The sequence below is a fragment of the Oryzias latipes genome, chromosome 3, assembly GCF_053564925.1.
Source record: "Oryzias latipes strain Hd-rR chromosome 3, Olatipes_Hd-rR_3.1".
Taxonomy (NCBI): Eukaryota; Metazoa; Chordata; class Actinopteri; order Beloniformes; family Adrianichthyidae; genus Oryzias; species Oryzias latipes.
Window position 1 is genome coordinate 4,820,001 of NC_136239.1, and position 10,000 is coordinate 4,830,000.

Here is a 10,000-nt window from a genome sequence, read left to right on the forward strand (position 1 = left end):
TTCAAACATAACCCTAATGAAAAATGAAAGATTCTGTTGAGAGCTTGGATTTAAAACTCAGTTTATCCGATGGTCAAGCACTAAGGCCTTAAAGACCAGCTCCAATGAAAATGGTGTCTTTAACACGTTAAAAAGCATTCATCCAATGATGGAGGACATGTATAAAGAAAATGATACTTAAATGTGCCTATCTGAATATTTTTTGTAGTTAATTCATAGTGAACCAGTAACAGACAAAAACACGCTGCATGACAAGGCCTGTACTTGTACTAACAAACGACAATGAGAAGGCAAGAAGCTCCCTGCTACGTTCCATTGTGATGCATCCAGTCGCATCTTGAAGGAGATCCAATACGCCTTGGTAGTCTTGGTCCGAGCTGGCATGGTGCTCACAACTTTATTTGTGTTAAATGTTTGTAAAGTTTAAGTGCAAGAGACTTGTATCGTTGTCGGCAGGATTTGAACCTACGCGGGGAGACCCCAATGGATTTCAAGTCCATCGCCTTAACCACTCGGCCACAACAACACACGATACTATACAGCGTTTGGTTCCTTCACTGCCAATGGATTCTGTCGTAGGCGGAAATTAGAGCTTGGATTTAAGCTTGGATTTAAAACTCAGTTTATCCGATGGTCATGCACTAAGGCCTTAAAGACCAACTCCAATGAAAATGGTGTCTTTAACATGTTGAAAAGCATTCATCCAATGATGGAGGACATGTATAAAGAAAATGATACTTAAATGTGCCTATCTGAATATTTTTTGTAGTTAATTCATAGTGAACCAGTAACAGACAAAAACACGCTGCATGACAAGGCCTGTACTTGTACTAACAAACGACAATCAGAAGGCAAGAAGCTCCCTGCTACGTTCCATTGTGATGCATCCAGTCGCATCTTGAAGGAGATCCAATACGCCTTGGTAGTCTTGGTCCGAGCTGGCATGGTGCTCACAACTTTATTTGTGTTAAATGTTTGTAAAGTTTAAGTGCAAGAGACTTGTATCGTTGTCGGCAGGATTTGAACCTACGCAGGGAGACCCCAATGGTTTTCTAGTCCATCGCCTTAACCACTCGGCCACAACAACACACGAACCTATACAGCGTTTGGTTGCGTCACTGCCATTGGATTCTGTCATAGGCGGAAATTCATTTCCAAGCTGACTACAGAAAAATACAATTCCTGTTTTAGCAAAAATCATTGGGATAAATTTGCTGGCAATTAAAACAAGGGATCATTTCAAAAAAGGAAAATATGACAACCATTTTACCACCATGCCCAATTTCATTTCCCCAACAACCACACATTGTTTCCTCAAACACAACGCCTAAAAATTTGCCTTAAATCTAAAGAATTTTGTATATTTCTAGCATACTTGGCTAACATTTATCTTCATTCTAATGTTCAAACATAACCCTAATGAAAAATGAAAGATTCTGTTGAGAGCTTGGATTTAAAACTCAGTTTATCCGATGGTCATGCACTAAGGCCTTAAAGACCAACTCCAATGAAAATGGTGTCTTTAACATGTTAAAAAGCATTCATCCAATGATGGAGGACATGTATAAAGAAAATGATACTTAAATGTGCCTATCTGAATATTTTTTGTAGTTAATTCATAGGGAACCAGTAACAGACAAAAACACGCTGCATGACAAGGCCTGTACTTGTACTAACAAACGACAATGAGAAGGTAAGAAGCTCCCTGCTACGTTACATTGTGATGCATCCAGTCGCATCTTGAAGGAGATCCAATACGCCTTGGTAGTCTTGGTCCGAGCTGGCATGGTGCTCACAACTTTATTTGTGTTAAATGTTTGTAAAGTTTAAGTGCAAGAGACTTGTATCGTTGTCGGCAGGATTTGAACCTACGCGGGGAGACCCCAATGGATTTCAAGTCCATCGCCTTAACCACTCGGCCACAACAACACACGATACTATACAGCGTTTGGTTCCTTCACTGCCAATGGATTCTGTCGTAGGCGGAAATTAGAGCTTGGATTTAAGCTTGGATTTAAAACTCAGTTTTTCCGATGGTCATGCACTAAGGCCTTAAAGACCAACTCCAATGAAAATGGTGTCTTTAACATGTTAAAAAGCATTCATCCAATGATGGAGGACATGTATAAAGAAAATGATACTTAAATGTGCCTATCTGAATATTTTTTGTAGTTAATTCATAGTGAACCAGTAACAGACAAAAACACGCTGCATGACAAGGCCTGTACTTGTACTAACAAACGACAATGAGAAGGCAAGAAGCTCCCTGCTACGTTCCATTGTGATGCATCCAGTCGCATCTTGAAGGAGATCCAATACGCCTTGGTAGTCTTGGTCCGAGCTGGCATGGTGCTCACAACTTTATTTGTGTTAAATGTTTGTAAAGTTTAAGTGCAAGAGACTTGTATCGTTGTCGGCAGGATTTGAACCTACGCAGGGAGACCCCAATGGATTTCTAGTCCATCGCCTTAACCACTCGGCCACAACAACACACGAACCTATACAGCGTTTGGTTGCGTCACTGCCATTGGATTCTGTCATAGGCGGAAATTCATTTCCAAGCTGACTACAGAAAAATACAATTCCTGTTTTAGCAAAAATCATTGGGATAAATTTGCTGGCAATTAAAACAAGGGATCATTTCAAAAAAGGAAAATATGACAACCATTTTACCACCATGCCCAATTTCATTTCCCCAACAACCACACATTGTTTCCTCAAACACAACGCCTAAAAATTTGCCTTAAATCTAAAGAATTTTGTATATTTCTAGCATACTTGGCTAACATTTATCTTCATTCTAATGTTCAAACATAACCCTAATGAAAAATGAAAGATTCTGTTGAGAGCTTGGATTTAAAACTCAGTTTATCCGATGGTCATGCACTAAGGCCTTAAAGACCAACTCCAATGAAAATGGTGTCTTTAACATGTTAAAAAGCATTCATCCAATGATGGAGGACATGTATAAAGAAAATGATACTTAAATGTGCCTATCTGAATATTTTTTGTAGTTAATTCATAGTGAACCAGTAACAGACAAAAACACGCTGCATGACAAGGCCTGTACTTGTACTAACAAACGACAATCAGAAGGCAAGAAGCTCCCTGCTACGTTCCATTGTGATGCATCCAGTCGCATCTTGAAGGAGATCCAATACGCCTTGGTAGTCTTGGTCCGAGCTGGCATGGTGCTCACAACTTTATTTGTGTTAAATGTTTGTAAAGTTTAAGTGCAAGAGACTTGTATCGTTGTCGGCAGGATTTGAACCTACGTGGGGAGACCCCAATGGATTTCTAGTCCATCGCCTTAACCACTCGGCCACAACAACACACGAACCTATACAGCGTTTGGTTGCTTCACTGCCATTGGATTCTGTCATAGGCGGAAATTCATTTCCAAGCTGACTACAGTAAAATACAATTCCTGTTTTAGCAAAAATCATTGGGATAAATTTGCTGGCAATTAAATTAAGGGATCATTTCAAAAAAGGAAAATATGACAACCATTTTACCACCATGCCCAATTTCATTTCCCCAACAACCACACATTGTTTCCTCAAACACAACGCCTAAAAATTTGCCTTAAATCTAAAGAATTTTGTAAATTTCTAGCATACTTGGCTAACATTTATCTTCATTCTAATGTTCAAACATAACCCTAATGAAAAATGAAAGATTCTGTTGAGAGCTTGGATTTAAAACTCAGTTTATCCGATGGTCAAGCACTAAGGCCTTAAAGACCAACTCCAATGAAAATGGTGTCTTTAACATGTTAAAAAGCATTCATCCCATGATGGAAGACATGTATAAAGAAAATGATACTTAAATGTGCCTATCTGAATATTTTTTGTAGTTAATTCATAGTGAACCAGTAACAGACAAAAACACGCTGCATGACAAGGCCTGTACTTGTACTAACAAACGACAATCAGAAGGCAAGAAGCTCCCTGCTACGTTCCATTGTGATGCATCCAGTCGCATCTTGAAGGAGATCCAATACGCCTTGGTAGTCTTGGTCCGAGCTGGCATGGTGCTCACAACTTTATTTGTGTTAAATGTTTGTAAAGTTTAAGTGCAAGAGACTTGTATCGTTGTCGGCAGGATTTGAACCTACGTGGGGAGACCCCAATGGATTTCTAGTCCATCGCCTTAACCACTCGGCCACAACAACACACGAACCTATACAGCGTTTGGTTGCTTCACTGCCATTGGATTCTGTCATAGGCGGAAATTCATTTCCAAGCTGACTACAGTAAAATACAATTCCTGTTTTAGCAAAAATCATTGGGATAAATTTGCTGGCAATTAAAACAAGGGATCATTTCAAAAAAGGAAAATATGACAACCATTTTACCACCATGCCCAATTTCATTTCCCCAACAACCACACATTGTTTCCTCAAACACAACGCCTAAAAATTTGCCTTAAATATAAAGAATTTTGTAAATTTCTAGCATACTTGGCTAACATTTCTATTCATTCTAATGTTCAAACATAACCCTAATGAAAAATGAAAGATTCTGTTGAGAGCTTGGATTTAAAACTCAGTTTATCCGATGGTCAAGCACTAAGGCCTTAAAGACCAGCTCCAATGAAAATGGTGTCTTTAACACGTTAAAAAGCATTCATCCAATGATGGAGGACATGTATAAAGAAAATGATACTTAAATGTGCCTATCTGAATATTTTTTGTAGTTAATTCATAGTGAACCAGTAACAGACAAAAACACGCTGCATGACAAGGCCTGTACTTGTACTAACAAACGACAATGAGAAGGCAAGAAGCTCCCTGCTACGTTCCATTGTGATGCATCCAGTCGCATCTTGAAGGAGATCCAATACGCCTTGGTAGTCTTGGTCCGAGCTGGCATGGTGCTCACAACTTTATTTGTGTTAAATGTTTGTAAAGTTTAAGTGCAAGAGACTTATATCGTTGTCGGCAGGATTTGAACCTACGCGGGGAGACCCCAATGGATTTCAAGTCCATCGCCTTAACCACTCGGCCACAACAACACACGATACTATACAGCGTTTGGTTCCTTCACTGCCAATGGATTCTGTCGTAGGCGGAAATTAGAGCTTGGATTTAAGCTTGGATTTAAAACTCAGTTTATCCGATGGTCATGCACTAAGGCCTTAAAGACCAACTCCAATGAAAATGGTGTCTTTAACATGTTGAAAAGCATTCATCCAATGATGGAGGACATGTATAAAGAAAATGATACTTAAATGTGCCTATCTGAATATTTTTTGTAGTTAATTCATAGTGAACCAGTAACAGACAAAAACACGCTGCATGACAAGGCCTGTACTTGTACTAACAAACGACAATGAGAAGGCAAGAAGCTCCCTGCTACGTTCCATTGTGATGCATCCAGTCGCATCTTGAAGGAGATCCAATACGCCTTGGTAGTCTTGGTCCGAGCTGGCATGGTGCTCACAACTTTATTTGTGTTAAATGTTTGTAAAGTTTAAGTGCAAGAGACTTGTATCGTTGTCGGCAGGATTTGAACCTACGTAGGGAGACCCCAATGGTTTTCTAGTCCATCGCCTTAACCACTCGGCCACAACAACACACGAACCTATACAGCGTTTGGTTGCGTCACTGCCATTGGATTCTGTCATAGGCGGAAATTCATTTCCAAGCTGACTACAGAAAAATACAATTCCTGTTTTAGCAAAAATCATTGGGATAAATTTGCTGGCAATTAAAACAAGGGATCATTTCAAAAAAGGAAAATATGACAACCATTTTACCACCATGCCCAATTTCATTTCCCCAACAACCACACATTGTTTCCTCAAACACAACGCCTAAAAATTTGCCTTAAATCTAAAGAATTTTGTATATTTCTAGCATACTTGGCTAACATTTATCTTCATTCTAATGTTCAAACATAACCCTAATGAAAAATGAAAGATTCTGTTGAGAGCTTGGATTTAAAACTCAGTTTATCCGATGGTCATGCACTAAGGCCTTAAAGACCAACTCCAATGAAAATGGTGTCTTTAACATGTTAAAAAGCATTCATCCAATGATGGAGGACATGTATAAAGAAAATGATACTTAAATGTGCCTATCTGAATATTTTTTGTAGTTAATTCATAGGGAACCAGTAACAGACAAAAACACGCTGCATGACAAGGCCTGTACTTGTACTAACAAACGACAATGAGAAGGTAAGAAGCTCCCTGCTACGTTACATTGTGATGCATCCAGTCGCATCTTGAAGGAGATCCAATACGCCTTGGTAGTCTTGGTCCGAGCTGGCATGGTGCTCACAACTTTATTTGTGTTAAATGTTTGTAAAGTTTAAGTGCAAGAGACTTGTATCGTTGTCGGCAGGATTTGAACCTACGCGGGGAGACCCCAATGGATTTCAAGTCCATCGCCTTAACCACTCGGCCACAACAACACACGATACTATACAGCGTTTGGTTCCTTCACTGCCAATGGATTCTGTCGTAGGCGGAAATTAGAGCTTGGATTTAAGCTTGGATTTAAAACTCAGTTTTTCCGATGGTCATGCACTAAGGCCTTAAAGACCAACTCCAATGAAAATGGTGTCTTTAACATGTTAAAAAGCATTCATCCAATGATGGAGGACATGTATAAAGAAAATGATACTTAAATGTGCCTATCTGAATATTTTTTGTAGTTAATTCATAGTGAACCAGTAACAGACAAAAACACGCTGCATGACAAGGCCTGTACTTGTACTAACAAACGACAATGAGAAGGCAAGAAGCTCCCTGCTACGTTCCATTGTGATGCATCCAGTCGCATCTTGAAGGAGATCCAATACGCCTTGGTAGTCTTGGTCCGAGCTGGCATGGTGCTCACAACTTTATTTGTGTTAAATGTTTGTAAAGTTTAAGTGCAAGAGACTTGTATCGTTGTCGGCAGGATTTGAACCTACGCAGGGAGACCCCAATGGATTTCTAGTCCATCGCCTTAACCACTCGGCCACAACAACACACGAACCTATACAGCGTTTGGTTGCGTCACTGCCATTGGATTCTGTCATAGGCGGAAATTCATTTCCAAGCTGACTACAGAAAAATACAATTCCTGTTTTAGCAAAAATCATTGGGATAAATTTGCTGGCAATTAAAACAAGGGATCATTTCAAAAAAGGAAAATATGACAACCATTTTACCACCATGCCCAATTTCATTTCCCCAACAACCACACATTGTTTCCTCAAACACAACGCCTAAAAATTTGCCTTAAATCTAAAGAATTTTGTATATTTCTAGCATACTTGGCTAACATTTATCTTCATTCTAATGTTCAAACATAACCCTAATGAAAAATGAAAGATTCTGTTGAGAGCTTGGATTTAAAACTCAGTTTATCCGATGGTCATGCACTAAGGCCTTAAAGACCAACTCCAATGAAAATGGTGTCTTTAACATGTTAAAAAGCATTCATCCAATGATGGAGGACATGTATAAAGAAAATGATACTTAAATGTGCCTATCTGAATATTTTTTGTAGTTAATTCATAGTGAACCAGTAACAGACAAAAACACGCTGCATGACAAGGCCTGTACTTGTACTAACAAACGACAATCAGAAGGCAAGAAGCTCCCTGCTACGTTCCATTGTGATGCATCCAGTCGCATCTTGAAGGAGATCCAATACGCCTTGGTAGTCTTGGTCCGAGCTGGCATGGTGCTCACAACTTTATTTGTGTTAAATGTTTGTAAAGTTTAAGTGCAAGAGACTTGTATCGTTGTCGGCAGGATTTGAACCTACGTGGGGAGACCCCAATGGATTTCTAGTCCATCGCCTTAACCACTCGGCCACAACAACACACGAACCTATACAGCGTTTGGTTGCTTCACTGCCATTGGATTCTGTCATAGGCGGAAATTCATTTCCAAGCTGACTACAGTAAAATACAATTCCTGTTTTAGCAAAAATCATTGGGATAAATTTGCTGGCAATTAAATTAAGGGATCATTTCAAAAAAGGAAAATATGACAACCATTTTACCACCATGCCCAATTTCATTTCCCCAACAACCACACATTGTTTCCTCAAACACAACGCCTAAAAATTTGCCTTAAATCTAAAGAATTTTGTAAATTTCTAGCATACTTGGCTAACATTTATCTTCATTCTAATGTTCAAACATAACCCTAATGAAAAATGAAAGATTCTGTTGAGAGCTTGGATTTAAAACTCAGTTTATCCGATGGTCAAGCACTAAGGCCTTAAAGACCAACTCCAATGAAAATGGTGTCTTTAACATGTTAAAAAGCATTCATCCCATGATGGAAGACATGTATAAAGAAAATGATACTTAAATGTGCCTATCTGAATATTTTTTGTAGTTAATTCATAGTGAACCAGTAACAGACAAAAACACGCTGCATGACAAGGCCTGTACTTGTACTAACAAACGACAATCAGAAGGCAAGAAGCTCCCTGCTACGTTCCATTGTGATGCATCCAGTCGCATCTTGAAGGAGATCCAATACGCCTTGGTAGTCTTGGTCCGAGCTGGCATGGTGCTCACAACTTTATTTGTGTTAAATGTTTGTAAAGTTTAAGTGCAAGAGACTTGTATCGTTGTCGGCAGGATTTGAACCTACGTGGGGAGACCCCAATGGATTTCTAGTCCATCGCCTTAACCACTCGGCCACAACAACACACGAACCTATACAGCGTTTGGTTGCTTCACTGCCATTGGATTCTGTCATAGGCGGAAATTCATTTCCAAGCTGACTACAGTAAAATACAATTCCTGTTTTAGCAAAAATCATTGGGATAAATTTGCTGGCAATTAAAACAAGGGATCATTTCAAAAAAGGAAAATATGACAACCATTTTACCACCATGCCCAATTTCATTTCCCCAACAACCACACATTGTTTCCTCAAACACAACGCCTAAAAATTTGCCTTAAATCTAAAGAATTTTGTAAATTTCTAGCATACTTGGCTAACATTTCTCTTCATTCTAATGTTCAAACATAACCCTAATGAAAAATGAAAGATTCTGTTGAGAGCTTGGATTTAAAACTCAGTTTATCCGATGGTCAAGCACTAAGGCCTTAAAGACCAGCTCCAATGAAAATGGTGTCTTTAACACGTTAAAAAGCATTCATCCAATGATGGAGGACATGTATAAAGAAAATGATACTTAAATGTGCCTATCTGAATATTTTTTGTAGTTAATTCATAGTGAACCAGTAACAGACAAAAACACGCTGCATGACAAGGCCTGTACTTGTACTAACAAACGACAATGAGAAGGCAAGAAGCTCCCTGCTACGTTCCATTGTGATGCATCCAGTCGCATCTTGAAGGAGATCCAATACGCCTTGGTAGTCTTGGTCCGAGCTGGCATGGTGCTCACAACTTTATTTGTGTTAAATGTTTGTAAAGTTTAAGTGCAAGAGACTTGTATCGTTGTCGGCAGGATTTGAACCTACGCGGGGAGACCCCAATGGATTTCAAGTCCATCGCCTTAACCACTCGGCCACAACAACACACGATACTATACAGCGTTTGGTTCCTTCACTGCCAATGGATTCTGTCGTAGGCGGAAATTAGAGCTTGGATTTAAGCTTGGATTTAAAACTCAGTTTATCCGATGGTCATGCACTAAGGCCTTAAAGACCAACTCCAATGAAAATGGTGTCTTTAACATGTTGAAAAGCATTCATCCAATGATGGAGGACATGTATAAAGAAAATGATACTTAAATGTGCCTATCTGAATATTTTTTGTAGTTAATTCATAGTGAACCAGTAACAGACAAAAACACGCTGCATGACAAGGCCTGTACTTGTACTAACAAACGACAATCAGAAGGCAAGAAGCTCCCTGCTACGTTCCATTGTGATGCATCCAGTCGCATCTTGAAGGAGATCCAATACGCCTTGGTAGTCTTGGTCCGAGCTGGCATGGTGCTCACAACTTTATTTGTGTTAAATGTTTGTAAAGTTTAAGTGCAAGAGACTTGTATCGTTGTCGGCAGGAT

The 10,000-nt window shown here is 39.3% G+C and overlaps 9 non-coding genes across 9 annotated transcripts; all 9 read right to left on the minus strand.

Annotated features, from left to right (window-relative positions):
- Positions 1-444: 444 nt before the first annotated feature.
- Positions 445-526, minus strand: trnas-uga (transfer RNA serine (anticodon UGA)). Its single transcript has one exon. It is a non-coding gene; the product is annotated as a tRNA-Ser (tRNA).
- Positions 527-1,847: 1,321 nt separating this feature from the next.
- Positions 1,848-1,929, minus strand: trnas-uga (transfer RNA serine (anticodon UGA)). Its single transcript has one exon. It is a non-coding gene; the product is annotated as a tRNA-Ser (tRNA).
- A 1,321-nt stretch (positions 1,930-3,250) lies between these two features.
- Positions 3,251-3,332, minus strand: trnas-aga (transfer RNA serine (anticodon AGA)). The gene has a single exon. It is a non-coding gene; the product is annotated as a tRNA-Ser (tRNA).
- Positions 3,333-4,092: 760 nt separating this feature from the next.
- trnas-aga (transfer RNA serine (anticodon AGA)) lies at positions 4,093-4,174 on the minus strand. Its single transcript has one exon. It is a non-coding gene; the product is annotated as a tRNA-Ser (tRNA).
- Positions 4,175-4,934: 760 nt separating this feature from the next.
- trnas-uga (transfer RNA serine (anticodon UGA)) lies at positions 4,935-5,016 on the minus strand. Its single transcript has one exon. It is a non-coding gene; the product is annotated as a tRNA-Ser (tRNA).
- Positions 5,017-6,337: 1,321 nt separating this feature from the next.
- Positions 6,338-6,419, minus strand: trnas-uga (transfer RNA serine (anticodon UGA)). Its single transcript has one exon. It is a non-coding gene; the product is annotated as a tRNA-Ser (tRNA).
- A 1,321-nt stretch (positions 6,420-7,740) lies between these two features.
- trnas-aga (transfer RNA serine (anticodon AGA)) lies at positions 7,741-7,822 on the minus strand. Its single transcript has one exon. It is a non-coding gene; the product is annotated as a tRNA-Ser (tRNA).
- A 760-nt stretch (positions 7,823-8,582) lies between these two features.
- On the minus strand, positions 8,583-8,664 carry trnas-aga (transfer RNA serine (anticodon AGA)). The gene has a single exon. It is a non-coding gene; the product is annotated as a tRNA-Ser (tRNA).
- Positions 8,665-9,424: 760 nt separating this feature from the next.
- trnas-uga (transfer RNA serine (anticodon UGA)) lies at positions 9,425-9,506 on the minus strand. Its single transcript has one exon. It is a non-coding gene; the product is annotated as a tRNA-Ser (tRNA).
- Between the last annotated feature and the right edge of the window lie 494 nt (positions 9,507-10,000).